Here is a 16,190-nt window from a genome sequence, read left to right as displayed (position 1 = left end):
TGCCAAATGAATGTCACTGATGTCTGTAATGAAAGCTGGGACTCCACTGCAGTGCTGGTGGACACCAGCTTGCCTGCTGAGGGCCACTGGTGGGCTCCGAATTGCCACATTCCTTTTCATGGGAGCTGAGACCAACTGAAGGTTGATGAAGTGCCTTTTTTTCCATTGTAGTTGGTCCCAGGCAGTTGTACCTGAACTTCTGAGTGAGTAGAGCGATACATTATCTTGTACTGTGTAAAATCTGAGAGATGATTATCTATTTGAATGGGCCTCTGAGAAGGCAGGAGTATCCACTGCACTGTAGTAACACCATCTTTTTGCATAATTTTTAGATAGAAAAGACTAAACTTTTAAAAACTGCACTTGTAAAGAACAGTCTGCATTTTTGAAGGACACTTAGGTGGTTTTGTAAATATTGAGCCTGTCTTGCTTGAGTAATGGAAACCTTGTAAAATGCATTAGAAGTACATGGTGAAAGAATAGGTCTGTATGGATTTCAATATCAGTCTTATTGCATGGCATTATTTCCAATTTTATTGTCAATTTTTAAAAATTGTATTTCTGTCTTAATAGTTATATTGATTGTTCTTTAAATAGTAGTATAAAGAAAAGTAGGCACAAATATATAGCTTAATGTACAAAGCTCTTTCTGCTCTTTCTCACCTGAGCTGTGTATTTAAGTAGATGCTTCCCAATCCATTGTTTGGCCAGTTTTTGTTCCAATAACTTGATCAGATGCAGTGAATTGCAGTGAGTTGGCTGTTGCTTTTATCACAGAATGGTTTGGGCTGGAAGGGGCCTTTGAAGTCCAACACACTGTGAACGCCTTCCACTAGACCTGGTTGCTCAAAGCCTCATCCAACCTGGCCTTGAACACTGCCAGGGTTGGGGCATCCACAGCTTCTCTGGGCAGCCTGTCTCAGTGCCTCACCCCCCTCAGAGTAAGGAATTTCTTCCTTATATCTAATCCAAATCTACTCTCTTTCAGATAAGAACTTGGTCTTGTCACTTCAGACCCTCATGTAAAACGTCCCTCTCCCCCTTTCTGATAAGTCATCCTTTAAGTATTAGTAGGCTACCATAAGGTCTCCCCAGAGCCTTCTCCTCTCCAGGCTAAAACCCCTCTAGTCTCCCAGCCTTTTAAAAAAAGGGAGTTGTTCCTTTCCTCCAAACTTTTTTGTGGCTCTTTTCTAGACCCGTCTCTAACAGGTCCATATCTTTCTTTGCCGGGGGCCTCAGAGCTGGATGCAGCACTCCAGGTGGAGTCTCTCTAGAGCAGAGTAGAGAAAAGGAGTCCTCCCCCTCGACCTGCTGGCCATCTTTCTTTTTATCCAGCCCAGGATACAGTTGGCTTTTTTTTAGATATTGGAAGACTTCCTTTGTAAATGTAATTAATACATTGAAATTGAGACAAAATTCATAATGATGTGATGTCAGTGAATGAGGTGCAGCTTGTGACACAATTTATGTGAAAGCTCAGAATGCTCCTGGGACACTGCTAGCAAAGTCCCCTACCTCTTAGGAGTGCTGTTAACTTTGTTGCTCTTCAACTGGTGGCAGAGGTCTTTTCCTGTGGAATTCAGTCTGAGAAAACTTGTACTGGAAAACTTGTAACAAAGTGTCATTCTTGTGTTAAAATACAAAATCAGGACAGCTGTGGAACAGTGACAAGTGACACTGGTGGCAGTTTCATTTGAAGAAATACTCAGGTAGTAAGCAGACCTTACTCCTTGGGACTATTTCAGAATAACTTGATTAAATGACTTTTCATTAAACAGCAAATGAAATATTTAGATTATATAGAGATCTAGCTAGAGTAGCTTCTTTGGCATCTGTCAGTGATGATACTTAACTCCCATCAACTTTTTCCCCTTGCTTAGAGGTTTTTTGATTTGTTTTCTGGGTAGAATTTTTTATATGTCATATTGGGAAACCCCTTAAGTGTCTTTTTCTGTCTCTCTCCTTTGTAATATGTCGTGTCCCTGTTTAGTAAATCACTTAATAAATTAATTCCACTCTGTCATGCCTGTTTTCTGAACACGATTACCAAAACTGCAACACACTCAGCTTCAGTGCATGGCTGAACTCCAGTGCAATGACACACGATGTGCAGGTGGTTGAATATTCCTTAAAAAGCAGCCTGTAAAATATGCCACCCATAATGCCAGTGAATAAATGACAACTTCAGCATGAGTGTTCTTTTAAAATGTGCACCTTGCTGAGGTTATTAGTCACTCTGAATTCAAGGACATGTGAGTGCAGATTTTGCAAAAGCTTGGGGAGTGGCATACCTGTGAAGTGCTGCTGCTTGATTTTCAGAAGATGGCATGCTGTGAATTTTAAAACTCCCTCATCGTGGATGAACTGCAGCAAATGTCATTTTGTAATTGAGGCCATGTAAGTTAGTTATTCTACATGTATTTCTAACAATGAAGTTTCAGAAATCTCTTTGTTGGGATCAAAGAAATGTTATCATCATGGAAGGAAATACTGCAGTACTTGCTGAATAGGGCAAGGAAACAAAATAATGAAAATTCTGCATCTTTTCTAACATATATATAATTGTCATCTGTTTCATGGATTAGTGTGAAGATTATGCTGTTGGCCTTCTGTTTAAAAGTAGAGGAATAATGATAGTGGCGAAAATATTTCTGCTTCCCTTAACATGAATGTGGATGAAAAGGAAGCATCACACAGAATTGTAGCAGCAGCTGTGACTTTAATTTGAGCAAACCCAACTCAGACAAAGATTTTGGGAAAAGAAATCCACAGATAAAAGTGAGGCAGACCCTAATATTGTATCAGTCCTAAAAAGACTTATGTAAAATAAAGGCTTGTGTAAAATACAGAAAATACTTAACTCTGCTTCCCCCAGCTGCAGCCACTTAGTTGTTTTGTTTTGCTCTGCCACTTGGGGTAAGTTAATTTAGTTGTATCTTTTACATATGTGAAAATGGAAAGAGCCAAATGTTGCAGCTAACTGGAATGGTCAGTCACAGCTCTCCTTGGAGAGAAGATATCTCCACATTGCTCAGAATTTAAAGCATTTTTAAACAGTGTTCATAATAAGTGAGAGATCCTGGAGGAAGTTGTGGTGGGGTGACCCTGGCTGGACACCAGGTGCCCACCAAAGCCACTCTCATTTCCCTGCTTAGTGGGACAGGGGAGAGATAATACAACAAAAGGCTCCTGGGTCAAGATAAGGACAGGGAGAGATCACTCACCCGTTACTGTCACGGGCAAAACAGACTCAGGGAAAGCAGTTTAATATATTATCAATCAACTCAGAATAGGATAATGAGGAAATAACTATGTTATTCCTGAGGCAATACCATCAGTGCTGCTAGGCTCAGTCTTGTCCAGCAGTGCATCCCTCCTGGACCCATCTGGCATTGGCTCTGCTGGACATGGGGGAAGCTTCCAGGAGCTTCCTCAGCATCCTTCCCTGAAAGCCCCTGCTACCAAAACCTTGCCATGCAAATCCAAAACAGAAGTGTTTAAAATGAAAGAAAACAAAAAGGAGGAAATATTATCTTTGTGCTGGAGATTGTAGTCCAAAATTTGTAAATGATAAAAATTTCTTTGGAATACATGGAATTATTGAATTGCAAAAGCTGATCTATAATGCAGTCAGAGAAATAATGGTAATGGGTAACTGCTATGATTTTTTAAAATTTTTTTCATTCTTCTAATTTTTTTTTTTAAGCTTCATGAAAGCAGGTTATTTGCCAGTGATTGACTGTTGCTGTAAAGGCATCCTTGCATGTCCATCTGCAGAATAATTGTCAAGTACTAAGTTGTGTGCTCAGTATCACTGTTTCCATTACATTGCCATTTACCTGTGGTGTCAGTTGGAGGCTCGTGAGAAATGAGTTGGTAGAAAGAGGGGGTCAAACTGTGAACTGATTAATAATTAGAAGATCCGAGCACACCACTTGAAATTTTTTGAAGTTGTCTAATTCCTTATTATTTCAGTTTTAAAATTTTATTGTATACTGAGGTAGTCAAGCTTCTGTGAGATCTCATATTTTGAGGAAAGGAATAGAGAGAACGTACCATTTCAGTGGCTCTTCATAATTTGGGGCTGCCAAACCAATGCTATTCATGCTGACATCCTGTCTTTTCAGACACTTAAGTAATGTATATTGAGGTAATTAAAGACAACTGCTTGTAATAGCAGAAAATTATTATAATCATTTTGTTTTCCAGATAACAATGCAGATTTATAATTTCTGTGACCACATCCAGTGTTTTACTACCAGAATTGACAGGGAAACTATAAATAGTTGTTATTCCATTATGCTAAATGTCAGGGCTATAAATCTAACTCCATTTTATTTAAAAATCCATGAGGACAGGTTTCATCCGTATGTTAAATGGATCCACAGCAGTTAAACCTAAGCCCATTCTTGGTTTTCAAAAACTTTTTCATGTTTTGTCACACTTGTTGGTCACAAGTCATATATACAGCTTGAATGAGAATGAACACTCTTTGAAGGTTTAAAAATAAAACTTTAATGTCGAAGTGAAAGAAAAGCAAGTTTCAAAACGCTTCCATGTTGCAGTGATTACATCAGGTAACTCCAAGCTTATTATCAAATTTGGTTACTTGTATGCTATTCCCTCATGCTCTGTGACATTTACAGGATTCCTATAATGGCATTTTCCCCTCCAAAACTGGGAGGGCCTTTGCTGGCAGAAGCTGTTTTAAAAACTATTAAACAAACAAATTAAAACACATCTTTCTTTCAACAACATAGCCTGGGTGTGATGCAGTCAAGAGATGCATTTAGTTGTCAGTAACCTTGGAAGTTGTAACAAAATGTGCAGCTTGGGCTATACCGGAGAGTTTCTGTTCAATTAGACTTCCTTTTTCTTTGTTAATCTTTGTGGCCGAAAAGCTTCGTCAGGGTGTAAAGACCAGTCATTCATACGGAGGACATTCATATCTATGATTGTTAATCTTTGATGATGTTACCTGTTTAGAGGTCATACAGACATAGTGAAGCTGTATATGCTGTGTTGAGAGTTAATGCAGATTATTCTGATACTGTTCACACTAATTGTACCATTGCCAGTTTCTTTATTATGTTATGTGTTGTTATGTTTTCCCTCTGAACTACTGCAGGCTTTGTCAGTGTAAATTTTGGTTATGTACATAATACTGCCAGTTTTAAAGACATTTCACTCATTACTTTAAAAACATAACTTTTTAAAGTGATGTAAAAATATCTGGGTTTTCTAAGTATAATTGCAGGGGTTTTATTTAAAGCATTTTAATCATCTACAGTTTTGCCTGTTAGCAAGGTCCTTTTATCCTAAGAAACTAAAAGTGAAAGACAAGCAAATGGTTTGAGATTATATGGATAATTAAGTTAATGGTCATGAAATAGAACCTGAGGAATCAAAAACTGTGGTAGAGGAGCATTGAGATAGTTTTCTAAATGCTGAAGGGTTTGGATAGGACGTGCAGCTAAGTGACTGAGGGAATCACAGCCTCAGGGGTTTACTCTCTGTCTTAAGCCAAAGCTGAAAGCACAGCAAGGAGAGGCCTCACCTTGGCCCATTGTGTGCAGCCCTCTGACCACAGAGGTAGTGCAGGTCATTGGCCTCAGAAAGGACCTATATTGGAAATATTAAACAGATTCAATTCCTGAACATCTGTCCCTGGTGAGGAAGCTGCTTCTTTGTCCTCATCTCCCAAGTTTCCTGCTGGGCTTTTGATGCTCTTTTTGCAGGTGTTAAGTTGCCGTTCATGGGGCCAAGTGCTTACGTTTAAGTCTTGGCAATAAGCCACAGGACAACCAGAGTGCGTGTCACTCAGACAACTCCTCCTTCTTTTGAAGTTATGAAAGCATAAATAGGGTCCCCTTGAAAAAGGCACCTGAACGGAGTAGCTGTTCTGACAGAAGTTGCTTGGTAGAAAGAAGGAAAAGGAAGGAAACGAAGTCAGGAGCGCTGGGAATGTGGTGCATTAACACCACCATGCACTAGAGGGCCCAGCCTCCCTATACCCATTTCCCAAGAAGGAAAATGGGAGTAGGCTGAAGGAACTTCTGAGAAATTACAGTAATATTAGGAGGAGAAAGAGCTGTCTGAAGCCAAGAGGGCTCAAAACAGGACTGAATGTGGAGAATGGTGATAGAGTGACAAATGCATTCAACCTGAAAATGTAATCAGACAAGCATGTTCCCCTGTTGGAGAAGGGATTTAGCAACTTTGAACTCAAAATCATGTGATTTTTCTTCCTCCTCCTGGCTAGATTAAAAAGGGGAGTGATGTTTTTAATATTACATCATGCTTAACAAACCATTGCGTGCTGTGTCAAGTTCATTTTCCCTATCAGCTCTGGCTAAAACCCATTGCTATCTGTAGTCTAGCCTCAAGGTGACAAGAGATTTGAATCATTGTAATTAGGCACTCATCATGCTGCAAAAAGATACAACTATCTTGATGAATCAGTATGAAAAAAAAAAAGCTGTGTTTTTTTTTCTTTTTTTTCTTTAACTGCCGTTGGTGCCTGGGAATGTGAGAGCAGAAATGAGCTCGGCAAGAACCGGTGTAGTTTCCTCAGCACGGCAACTATTGTCCTGCTCTCTGTGCTGAAAAAGTTGAGTGGTTTTTGCCCCTCCAAGTCCTGCTAACACCTTCAAGTGTTCTTGGACCTCTCCCAGGTTTTACTTGACAAACATTTTCATGTGTGCCACTTCTTTCTGATTCTGAGAAGTTCACAAAAATTCACTTTCCACACTTAAGCAAGAGCTATGAAATGAGTTATTGTTTGCCTTTTAGTATTGTTGCTCCAGGGCACACTTCTGCTGTGAAGTATAAGTGATGAAAAAGTGATTCTGCCTAGGTTTGTGGTTGGATATGGCAGAAACGGGGTATAAGGAACTTTATCCCTCTGGGGAAAGACATATGCATGCACACCAAAATGTAGGTTTTGTGACACTTATTACAGCTGCTTTGTATTAATAATCAAATTTTGTACTCATTTTTGCCTATGTTTAAGAAAAGGTGCAGAAAAAAATCCTGAAATGCATATGGCTTTCACCAGATAGAGGTGGCATTGCTATTTTCACCTTTCTTTTCTGGGAACAACGAGTTACCCTTCATTCTTTTTCTCTGAAGATAACTTTATCTTATCAGTCATCCATGCATCTTTCCTCAGAACTTGGATAACATTCCTTTTGATTATTAAGATGTTGCACTGTTCAAAAATGAATCAGGGAATGCCGTTTGTTGCCCAGTAGCATGCCTTATGGACAGTGGCGTCTTGTCATAATCACAAAGTGTCAAAATTCAGGATTCTAATGCCAATTTATAAGTGCTCTAGTTTTCAAAAGTGAAATGTGACTATGGATTTACATACTTATTTCAGTAGTGGCAGTTGAAATGGGATAACCTACTTTGGGAGGAGCAGGGAGCAAGCAGTATGTCGCTCACCCTACATGACTACCCTGTAATAAATCTTTCAGAGCTCTGAAGAGTGGGTGTTTTTAATGTCTATGTTGTATCATTTAATGGATAATTTTAAAAAGTTACACACTTTTTCTAGTCAATGTTAAAGCTAAAGAGATTTGGAATGTACCAAAAACCGATTTCAAGCTGGGGTTTGTAAAAATTTACTCTTTTGGAGTGAGCAAATACTAATTCTCTTGGTCATAGGAAGTGTGTCTTTGTCTCTATTGAGATTGTAGTTAAAAGCAGTTAATGCAGTACTAAAATATTTTATATATATATATGTACACATGCATATACAAATATACTAGAATTCATTTGGCTTTGCAACCTTAGATATTTAACAAGAAATGCACCTGAGAGTGTTCATGTCTTCAAATGATGAACTAAACACTTAAAGTAGCAGCCCTAATTTCCAGATAGACAACAGATGCATCTATATTCAGAACACTGTTATTTCCCTTCTTGTTTTTTTATCACCTGACTTATGTAAGTAAAATCTGCTGAGTAAGGACACAGCATTTTTCTTTTATTACCTGAAAAGACAGTCTACCTTTCAGTTCCCACATTCGTTTTTGGAGCTTGTTGGCTGATTTGATAGATTTGGTGAATGAGGTAGAGATCTTAAAAGCTCCAAATGTGAATGTGTTTCTTTAATATTTAAGGAAATGGAAATTGGTGTTCCCTTCCCCAGACTGCTCAAGAAAAGACTGTGACCTGTAGTCAAGGATTTTTTTCAATCTGACCTTTGATATCAGTCATTAACTATGTAGGTCCTGATGGTTGAGAAGGCTCCAGAGCAGCCAGAGTGTGCTGCTTTGTGCTTGGCTGGCACCAGAATTGTGTGTAGTGGCAGAGGAGAGGAAGGAAAAGGGAACTGAAGGGCATGGCTACAAAGAAATGAAAGAGCTGAATGTAATGTAGATGGAATTTGGGAAACTAGAGGGAAAAGTGAGGAACCTGACATGGAGGTTTGGGAATATGGGGTTGGGCTTGTACGTCACACATATATAGAAGATCAGACAAGCTGCAGTGCCCCTTACTGTTTTGTCTGTCCTTTGGATTACATTTTGTGGCATACAAGAACACTGAAAATAAATTTTTAAGTTGTGTGTAATTCTTGTTGCCATTTTGTTTTCAGTTTGATTGCTTATTCATCATGGGCGATGTTTCCCTTGTTTTCTGCTGACAGAAGAATGCCTCCTTGTTCTTACATGTTGATATATGGCTTCATTTGAGGGAGAATGTTGGTGTTGCCTTTAGCACAAATGATGTATGCATTTGCATTTCTGGAACACTTTTAGAGTTTCCCATTTTCTTTTATCTCCTTTACAGAATGAGCAACTGTTTTCTAGTTTATCTTTTCTGAAGATCAGCATAGATTGTTGATTACAGGGTGCAATAAATTAACTTGTCGACTTTTGCCACATTTCATGTTTATGTTATATATCTGAACAATGTTGAAGATTTATAGAAAACTTTAAAAATTAATCCGAGATGTAAATGCTTGAGAACAAAAGGGTTTTTTTTTAAACTGGATTTTATTTCTAAAACCTGCTACACAAAATTGCATGTCTCTATCTAGAACAAGCTTTTAAATTTTAATTGCTGAAGGGGTTTTCAAGTGATTTATTAGACATCTGACTGCAAAACTGAAAGTGGATAATTGTAATCCTATTGTTGTCTTTTGTTTTGCCTAAACCAGAAAAACCCAGAATTTGAAAATACAGTGTTCATTAGAGTAAAAATTACAGGTTTTTATCATATTGTGTTCTTCAGTTTGCTTTTAAAGGAATTTGTTTTCTTACTATATTGTAAAATAGACTTGAAAAACTTCACTGTAGTCACAATGTAATTTTTTTTTTTTTTTAATCCAAAATTACTGAATGTGTGGGAGAAATTTGTAAATTTTACTTTTTCAGTAATGTCAGGTGAATTACTCTCTTATCCACTTGTGGGCAGCATATTTTGTTTTCCAGTTGCAATATATGGAAACAGTTTAGTTCTTGCCTCTCTGTTCCATTTTGGCCTTCTAACCAGAACGAACACTTTGGACGCATCAGTGTTCTGAGCTGGAAATATTTACCAAACTAAGCCTTTTTCCCACAGGTTTTTTGGAGTGAATTCTTTAATTCCAGAAGAAGAGAATTAGGCTAACTACTGTTAGCAGACAAATTTTTGTTTTTCTTAAAGAATAAACCATTCCCAGTCAAGTCACCCATTTCCCTTTTTTTTCCAAATCTCTTGGTCTGAGGTCTCAGAGGAAAATCCATGGAAATTTCCTTCATGGTTTCAAGGGACCATAAAGTAATTAAAAAAAAAAAGCAACAAGAGACAGGCATTTAGTTCGTAGTTCCATTTTTTCGTGTGTCAGTTTGTTACATGTAGAATTTCAGTTTTATCCTTTCAGATTTGAATAGATTCCCATTTTTCTTCTTGAGTTCTGTTAAGTAGTAACAGCCCCTGAATTCTACCAAAAATCAAACAAGGCCTTTTAACAACTTTCTGGGAGGAAAGGTAAGGGTTCTTCACCTGGTCTCCCCCTGCCCCACTGCCTTCCCCCAAAGAGAGCCTTTCTTTTGCCCTTGGGCAGTTTTTTCCCATTCCTTTACCATATAAACTTGATGACATGTCTCTGGATGCATTTTAAGGGATCCCTGGGCAAGGGGCAAGTCAGACCTGAAAAAGGAAAAGCGTTCTTGCTCCCTAGAAATGAATTTGGAAGTTTACCTATTATCTCAAGGTGGTTTTTGTCTTTTAAAAGCAGCACCTAACTTTTTCTTTTTTGTAGTCTTTCCATCTCTTCTGGAATGTTCATTCCTAAATAACTCATAAGTTTCCTTGCCTGTTGAAATTTCAAGAACTCTGCTAACTGTGTTTTCTTTCTTAGTGGTGTTTATTTCCCGATGGCTACCTTTGCTTAGAATTTGTCTTGAATTTGGACGCATTTTCCAAGAGCTTAGTTATCGGATTTTTACTATGGGTAAGATTGACAGCCTGAGGTTCTTTACCATAATTATTTCTTGAATTGTCCTATAAGTTGGAGGTTCCTGTGTTTTGGCAGGGAAGAGATCTGTGTCAGTACCTCTTCTGCATGTTGTTTGGGTTTGATGTATTAGAAACTATCAAATACCTGAGTTTATTGTGGTGGTGTTAATGATGCAAGCTGAGAATTCAGCCTGTCTTGTTTTGGAACTGTGGCTTTCAAGGTTTTTAAGTGTTTTTAAGGGTAATTTTAAGTGTTGGAAAGAAGAAAAAATAGCAGTTACCTTTTAATGGACACTGGGATCTCTCCTCCCTGTTTGCATTGAACATGAGTTACCACAGGCATGGCTCTGGGAGATTGGGAATTACCAGCAAAATCCCAGCGATGGCTGCTATGGAAGAACACAGGTACATAGGAACATTGTAATGCATTTAAGAATTATTTCCTTTTAATCCATAGCAAAGGTCACAAGTTTCATAAGTAGAATGGTAAGAACTTCCCTGAAGTGATGGTGGGGTTGTTTTTTTTCTTTCTTTTTTAAATGGCATGTGTTGACTCAGGTTGAGCAAAAACCTGGGCCTGGAGGAGAAAATTGCAAGTCCTTTATGATGTAATAGACTTTTTCTTTCTATTTTTCAACATATAAATTCCAGATATTCTTGTCTGCTTAGGATTGTCTTGATAACAAATAAGCTGTACAGTTCTTGGTCATCTTTTTTTCAATGCTGTTTTCTTGTACCTCACTTGCTTTATGCAGCCCCTGTGTCACTCCTGTGAGAGAATGACCGTGATTATTTTAGCAAAGTTTCTAAACTTGGTAAGGGTGGACTCCACCATTTATTATGAGTCCCTCATTTGGAACATCCTCTTCAGGGCATTGCTGATGAAGTACAATCCAAATTCTTTGTCTTTAGTATCACGAGCCACCAATGCAGCCTTTGTTCTCCCAGTGTTGCTGTGTGAGAAGCCTTCCCAAGCATAGTGCTATGCCTCTTCCAACAAAGTGGATTTTTGGTGGGCTTTCCCCACTTTCTATCTGCCTTCACAATATTTTCTCCCTCTTCTATACATGATTAGTGAGAAATAAGAAGATTTGAGCCTTATGGAGAGGGAGTCAGGTTGGCTGGAAGTGAGAAGTGGCATTTGCATTTACAGTGTTTGTTTACTGCCTTGGGACGACATCCTGGAAGTTTCCCATCTCTGCATGTTTGCTGACATATGTACTGAGTTTGCTTAAAAAAATGGTAATAAAATAAAACTTCCTTATACAGATCTTTTCACTTCAGGTAAGTTTTAATGGCATCTATATTTTTGCTCTTGTTTTGGTGACAACAATGTTATCAAGAAATTTCATAATATCAAGAGCTACAGAATATTGATTATAGTGGAATAAATTTTTAAGTTATCTTTGTGTTGGGAATAATTTCTATTTAAGTTGCATGAAAGTCAGTCTTTACTGTAACTTGGAGACAGAAAAAATATATTGAGAAAGCTTTGAACAGACTTTCTGATGCAGGGCCAGCTATGTCAGTTTGTGATTAGGTGAAGTTCCATGGATTCATTAATGGGACTGGTAAGAGGACTATTGTTATGGCAATATTGAATTTAAACTTTTATCTGTTCTCATTGGGCAAAAAATTATTGTAGCAGATTTGAAAATGGGAATTTCACCCTATGATTTTGTTTTATATAAATATAAAAGCGTGCAGGTGTTTACAGGCCAGCAAATGGGTACAACTGGGTCTCCATATAAGGTGCTGGTTTATGAGAGATATATCAAGAACTGTGTAGTATGAACGGGTGCTTTGAGGCTTAAACTGCAACCAAGCAAAAATGTGCAGCCTTCCCCTTTTGTCTATAATAGGGTCGACATTGGGAACCATGATCCCTTTGATCTTTACATAAAACAGATGAAAATGCATAAATTGCTTCTAATCAGAGATGAATTAAAGGAAAATAGCCTCCCGGAGGACAAAGCACCCCAGGCACCCATCAACAGCCTTACCAAATGACAGACCTGGAGGAGACTTCAAAGCTGCAAACACAACTGCCAGTGAAATCCACCAAGAATCAAGATGCCATTTAAAAAAAAAATAATTATTTTCACAGTTTACAAGTGCCCAGAACTCTCTCTCTAAGAAAAAGTGACAGAAACACACTACATGGACTTGCTTTTTAAGCCACTAAAGGTTCTTCTTCTTTTAGGAGACTTGGTAAAGGCAAGACTTGCTTGTTTAATTTAGTCCAAAAATGTGCTCAGACATGACAAACATTGGTAATTTTAGTGTCAGGTAGGGTTTATTCCATTTGAGTGGCATATTGTTTAGAAGTTGAAGTATATGTTTTAGTGGAAGCAGATCAGGCGTTTATTGTAATTGCTTCCTTGGTTGTCATCTTTATTTGTCCCTGTGAACACAAGCATGGTTAACATTCCTCAAATTGCACAAGAAGGAGGAAATGTAAATATCAGGTTTGATTTTGGAGGGGAGGGAAGGAAGATTTGAAGCAATAATTTTATTATGAGCATTTTCTCTTTGTGAAACAAGGAATAACTTTATCCCGAGTTAAATCAGAATTCAGATCCTCTTCTAGCTCAGGTAATTTATTAAAATATTATTTAGATAGTAATATCAGTAATGTTAAATATAAGAAATAGGCTTGAATAAGGAATATTAATTGCTGGTTTGTTTCAAGAGCGATAACCTAAACATAATTTTTTACAATTTTGTTAGCATTCTGTTTATGAGAAGATATCAAAACTTAACATTTTTGAAGATAGAGACTAACCACAATTTTATGGAGTACTAAAATACCACTTCTGATAAAGACTGATGTATTTCCAACAATATAAATATTGTTTTAGGAAGGATTTTACCTGCTGCTAATTGTATACTTTGCTTATTTATTGTGTACAGCATAACATCTGTATCCAAGCCCACATAAATTTCAGAGTCACTTAGTGGCATAAAAAGAACAAATGACATTTCCAGATATGTCACTGACAATGAAGATGTTCAGTGGGCTGAAGGATTTGCTGTAGGTGAGATCAGAAAGGTTGCCTAATTCATTTTGTAAGAACTTACTTTCAGTTGCTTCTGACCTTAATTACTGTAACAGAAGTATGTTATGTTTAGAGCTCTTGATTTTTGGAAGAAGTAAAAAGATTTTGCCAGTCTGTTTAAGGATGAAGCTAGGAAAAATTGCTGAGGACTTTCTTTCTCTTAACATTTTTAAAGGTTTTCCCCCCTTCTTGAACATACTGATATCTCTGTTCCTTGGAGCAGACATTTTAAATAGGTTTTGAAAAATTGGAGTTTGTCTTTGGCTTGTGAGACCTTCACCAGTTAGCTTTCCAAAGCTTGCATCTTCAGTGAATGCACTTGTCTCACTTTTGGGCCACTGACCCACCTGCACGTGAATGAGCAGAAATTGACTCCCGGCAAAACAGGCATAGCTGGACTTCCTTCACAAAGACTGATCCTGACTGATCCTATCAATAGCTGCACTGAAATGGCAGAAGGCTGTAAGGCAGAGCAGGAAGTCTGCCTTGTTCTGTCAGGTGGGATGAGAGCTACAAAGAGAAGAAAGTGAAGTCTGAAAATGAAGAAAAGAAAAATGTCTTGAATAGAGAACTTGATGGCCTGTAACACTGCAGAGCAAGAGCCTCTCTGGTTATGGACTTTTATGAAAAAAGAGGTCTTTTCCACAGCTTACACAGAGAACTGTCCCCTTTCCCTTAGGTTTTGCTGTTTCTGCCTGACAGCAAAACCATCTCTTATATTGAGTCACACTGCATTGACTGATCAGCATATAAAGCCTGAAAACAAAGTCAATCATTCTTTCCCTTCGTGAGTACCTCGAATATTTTTGCAGATAATACGCTTCAGCGCTGCTGTTTGTTTTTCCTATCTTAAACTTTTTATCATTTTGGATCCTTTGAATTAGACAGGGCCTTATGTTGTTGGGACTTCCATCTGTGTCATAACTTGGCAAAGAGAAATCTCAGTTCACCCTGAGTGAAAGTGGGTGTTGGAACACAGCAATAGTGTTTTCCCTCTATACAATATCAGGTGGCACAGGTACAAATTGCTACTGCAAGGCAACACAACAGTTTACCGGGCTTTTTTGTTTTTTAAGAAGGAACTAATTTTCTTAAATCCCCTTTCTGAATGCAAGGGAATTTTTACTATTTCTTTCATGTTTGCTATGTAAATCTACTTGGAAAGGAAGGATCATGTATGATCATCTGCATTAAGCAATCAGCATGATGGGCTCATGAAACTCTCAGCAATATCTTCAGGCTCCCCTTAACGTGGGTTGTATGTGTTAATCAGCCAGTGAGTGCCAAATGCTGCTGCTTCTAGACTGGGCTCACAGGGGCATGAGATGCCTCAGGGACCTGATGCACAATCTGGGATGATTTATCTTGGGATGGTTGTTGTGGTTCTTGCACTGCCTCTGCTTTGGGAACAGTTCAGTTGCTTATGTAGCAGCTCCACAAGGTACAGTTGGCAAACTAAGGAAAACTGAGGTTGGTGCAAGTGCACCATTGGCACTGAGCTGTACCTTGCATCAGTGCAGGGCTGTGAAATCCCAATTTCACAAGTAGCTTAGCCACTCTGCAACAGGGTGAGAACCCCTTTGTCGCCAAGGAGAAGAGAATTAGGGTACAGCTGGTATGAGCTATTGCATTTGTCTGGTGATAATCTGCCCTCCTCAAGAACTGGCACACTGAACTAGAGCAATTGTATCCTTTAGCCTTTCCCTCAATCTTTTAGTATTCACATTCAAAAGCAATGTAGACAAAGAATAAATGATTTAAGACCTTAAGTACTGCAATGTTTGGCTGTACAGAGAAGTCCAGTTCACCTTCTAGATACATCCTCCAGCAGCAAAGATATTTCTAAAGGAATTTTTTTGCAGGTTTTCTCTACCTGCATGGAAATCAGGGTTTTTGCAATTGGGATTTTTCTGCTTCTAAAGGACCCAAACAAAGAGTTCTCAAAAACTTCTAAACTTCTTCAGATCTAGTAAGTTTCTTTGTGTTGAACAGGAGTCATGGCTCTGGCATGGATGCAAATGCAATTGCATTTTGCATGCCATCAATGGCAGTTCTCTCTGATTATGATAATTTGATCAAGAATATGTATTCGGTTTTTCTGCTGTTCCATATTTACTTTAGGAATTGGATAGTGGTAGTCTAATGTGAAAGGCCTTCATCCTGGCATGATGTGTTGTCACTGCCATGCTTCTGGATTTCATTGTAGGAGCCCAATCTTTAGCAGCTTTTAGTATATCTGCCTGTCAAAATACCATTCTTCTTCTTTTTCTTCATCATTGTCTTTGTCATCATCATCAACTTGGTTAGGAATTTGTCACCTTTATGGCCTTTCAGTCTACAGAGATGGAATGGTTATCGTGTGGCCTTGTGTTCATTTGTGCCTAAATTTGCCTTTTCATTTTCGTTGGACACAGTATGCCTCATTTTTTCAAGATTGTGACCAAGCAATGCAGTGAATTTAAATTTTTCAGATTCCCTGCAATCCCATTTTATCTGGGAAGGACAAAGATGTTTGTCAGAGTCTTCAGTTTGTTCACTCCTTTGCCTTCAGCGGCTGAATGGATAGCTATAACTGTTGATAACCATGACCACTGATAACCATAGCTCTGTCCCCAGACTTTTCTTCAGAGAGAAAAAAAGACTAAAAAAACCTGCTGTTTACCTGCCTATAACTCACTGCAA

The 16,190-nt window shown here is 38.3% G+C and overlaps 1 protein-coding gene across 12 annotated transcripts in view; it reads left to right on the top strand.

The window, feature by feature from the left end:
- The window catches only part of WDPCP (WD repeat containing planar cell polarity effector), a 148,848-nt gene that overhangs the window by 7,282 nt on the left and 125,376 nt on the right, over positions 1–16,190 (top strand). The gene's annotated exons all lie outside the window — the stretch shown is intronic.

The sequence above is a fragment of the Corvus moneduloides genome, chromosome 3 (genome assembly GCF_009650955.1).
Source record: "Corvus moneduloides isolate bCorMon1 chromosome 3, bCorMon1.pri, whole genome shotgun sequence".
Classification (NCBI taxonomy): domain Eukaryota; kingdom Metazoa; phylum Chordata; class Aves; order Passeriformes; family Corvidae; genus Corvus; species Corvus moneduloides.
Note: the sequence above shows the minus strand (reverse complement) of the source record. Positions and strands in the feature narration are given on the sequence as shown.